Here is a 3,310-nt window from a genome sequence, read left to right as displayed (position 1 = left end):
AACTGCTCCTGAGAGAAAACCTCTGAAATAACTTGTGACTGGCCCAAGGTCACTCCGGCGGCCGCATGTGGAGGAGTGGGGAATCAAACCCAGTTCTCCCGGATCAGAGTCCGCACTCCTAACCACTACACCAAACTGGTGCCAAGTCTCCAGAGGCTACCAAGGTTCTCCTTCTCTGAACACCTCTCCCTGCATTTGGGGAGTTCTGGATTCCCTGGGCTCCTGGATGGTGGGAAAGTGCCGTCAAGTCACGAGCGACATGCCGACGCCCTAGGATTTTCAAGGCCAGAGGTGACCCAAGGTGGTTTGTCATTGCTTGCCTCTGCACAGCAACCCTGTAGTTTATATCCATTAATCCAAATCCTGTCTTCTACACAACTGAAACCATATCAGCTCCATCCTCTGCATGGCATCCCTTTCTGTATCGGAAGGCGGCCATTGGACCATCTTGGAAGCATCTCTTCTCCAGCACAGAAATCCCCAGCTCCTTAGAGCTCAAAGCGAGCTGACTCAGTAATGTTATTTGGCTCAGTGGTAGAGCATCTGCTTGGCATGCAGAAGGTCCCAGGTTCAATCCCCGGCAACTCCAGTTCAAAGGACCAGGCAGGAGGTGATGGGAAAGACCTTGACCTGAGACCCTGGAGAGCTGTCAAGAGGGGCTGTGGCTCAGTGGAAGAGCATCTGCTTGGCATGCAGAAGGTCCCAGGTTCAATCCCTGGCATCTCCAGTTCAAAGGACCAGGCAGGAGGTGATGGGAAAGACCTTGACTTGAGACCCTGGAGAGCTGTCAAGAGGGGCTGTGGCTCAGTGGAAGAGCATCTGCTTGGCATGCAGAAGGTTCCAGGTTCAATCCCTGGCATCTCCAGTTCAAAGGACCAGGCAGGAGGTGATGGGAAAGACCTTGACCTGAGACCCTGGAGAGCTGTCAAGAGTGGCTGTGGCTCAGTGGAAGAGCATCTGCTTGGCATGCAGAAGGCCTCAGGTTCAATCCCCGGCATCTACAGTTAAAAGGACCAGGCAGGAGGTGATGGGAAAGACCTTGACCTGAGACCCTGGAGAGCTGTCAAGAGGGGCTGTGGCTCAGTGGAAGAGCATCTGCTTGGCATGCAGAAGGCCTCAGGTTCAATCCCCGGCATCTACAGTTAAAAGGACCAGGCAGGAGGTGATGGGAAAGTCCTTCACCTGAGACCCTGGCTCAGTGGCAGAGCCTCTGCTTGGCATGCAGAAGATCCCCGGTTCGATCCCTGGCACCCCCAGTTAAAAGGATCGAGTGAGAGGTGACGTGAAAGACCCTTTTCTACCTGAGACCTTGGAGAGCTGCTACCAGTCTGAGTAGACACCACTGATGAACAGATGGTCTGATCCAGTGTAAGGCAGCTTCATATGTTCGTACCTTGATCAGGTAGAATAGGTCCCAGGTATTTCTGTGTGGCTTATAGACCCCACGGAACAAAGCTAGAGAACAAAGATGTTTTAAAATAAAACTTTACCAAACTCTGTTTCGGGCTCCCCACCGTCGTTCTTATAGAAACACTGAACTAATAAAAACCTGTTATTATGCACTAACTTCCCAGAGAGAACCCATAGAAGTCCCTTGTTAAAACGTATGCGGGGTTGGCTGTGTAGATTAACACAAACGGCACCGAAGTTGAATTACGCCATAATTATGTGCGATTCCCCCCTCCTTCTTTCCCCCCCTTTCCTTTTTTTCTTTCTTTCTCTCTTTCTCTTTTTGGGGGGTAAGAAAGAGAATAGAATAGGTTGCATTCGCTTTGCAAAATGAGGGACTGATAAGGACAGGCTGGAAGAACCAAGTTTGGGGTCAACCAAAGAACTTCGTAGGGTACTGGTCATGCAAGCCCCACCCAATTTGCAGACAACTCTGTTGCCAACTCTGAGTTGGGAAATTCCTGGAGGTTTTGGGGGGTAGAGGCTGCGGAAGGCAAGGTTTGGGGAGAGGAGAGACCTCAGCAGGGTTTAATGCCATAGATTCTACCCTCCTGAGCAACCATTTTTTTTTCTCCAGGGGAACTGATCTCTGTAGTTTGGTGTAGTGGTGAAGTGTGCAGACTCTAACCTGGGAGAACCGGTTTTGATTCCCCACTCCTCCACTTGCAGCTGCTGGATGACCTTGGGCAAGCCATAGTTCTGTCAGAGCTGCTCTTGAAAGAGCAGTTTCTGCCAGAGCTCACCGATTCAGATGGAGTTAAAAAGAGGCTGAGCAGATTGGTGGGGGACAGCGCTACTGTTCCTGGCTATGAGTCCGGTGGGTCCGTAGCTACGGTGGGGCTGTTCGGGGCTCTGCCCCCTTTCTTAAAATTACAGCCCCACAGGATTCTCTCTGCCTCTGATTGTCTGGCCCTGGGGGACAAGGGGAAAGGAATGTCTGCTGCCAAACAAGCCATGAGTGTTTGCTTCTCTGTAACGCTGACTGACCCCTGTCAGAACACATTTTGAGTCCAGTGGCACCCAGACCCGTAGCTACAGTGGGGCATCTAAGGACTTCCCATCCAGCCCAGGCACTCCTTTGAGGGGGTGCAGGAGTGTGCACGGGGTGCCCCCTGACTTATTTAAAGGCCCCCAGAATTTAAAAATCCTGGCTACGAGCCTGGTGGCACCTTTAAGAGCAACAAACTTTTATTTCGGGTATAAGCTTTTGTGTCCGCACACACTTCCTCAGCTACAGTGGAACAGAACCTCCTCAACCATTACTTATAGGGGTTGGAAGGGCTGTTGTCAGGAAGGGCCATTTAGAGTACTGCATTAGTACTCTGTTAGGAACTAGAAGGGCCATTGGTCCAATCCTGCCATACTGCTCTTCTGTTTTTAGTCGGGTCTAGCCACCGATCCCATTTTTATCCCATCCTTTGGGAAAGTGCTTCACGGTTCTCTGATATATTCTGTTGTCAGGAAGGGCCATTTAGAGTCAAAATACGTAAGTACTGCGTTAGTACTCTGTTAGGAACTAGAGGGGCCATTGGTCCAATCCTGCCGGACTGCTCTTCTGTTTTTAGTCGGGTCTAGCCACCGATCCCATTTTTATCCCATCCTTTGGGAAAGTGCTTCACGGTTCTCTGATATATTCTCACAACAACCCTGTGGGGTAGGTCAGGCTGGGAGTTTGTGACAGGCCAAGATCACCCAGGGAGATTCCATAGCAGAAACAAGGATTCAAACCTGGATCTATCAATGCCTATCAATGGCTACCAGCCATCGTGACTGAAGGGAACTCCACATTCAGAGACATTAATTTTTAGAATCCCAGAGCCAGGAGACAACACCAGGGGAAGGTCTGTGTCCTGTTGTTGGC

General features: G+C 50.7%; 1 non-coding gene across 1 annotated transcript; it reads left to right on the top strand.

Annotated features, from left to right (window-relative positions):
* The first annotated feature begins 655 nt into the window (after positions 1 to 655).
* On the top strand, positions 656 to 727 carry TRNAA-GGC. The gene has a single exon. It is a non-coding gene; the product is annotated as a tRNA-Ala (tRNA).
* Positions 728 to 3,310: the final 2,583 nt, after the last annotated feature.

This window comes from Gekko japonicus, unplaced genomic scaffold (genome assembly GCF_001447785.1).
Source record: "Gekko japonicus isolate JY-2015 unplaced genomic scaffold, Gekko_japonicus_V1.1 scaffold7925, whole genome shotgun sequence".
In the NCBI taxonomy this organism is placed as follows: domain Eukaryota; kingdom Metazoa; phylum Chordata; class Lepidosauria; order Squamata; family Gekkonidae; genus Gekko; species Gekko japonicus.
The sequence above is the reverse complement of the archived record's forward strand: the minus strand, read 5'-3'. Positions and strand labels throughout refer to the sequence as shown.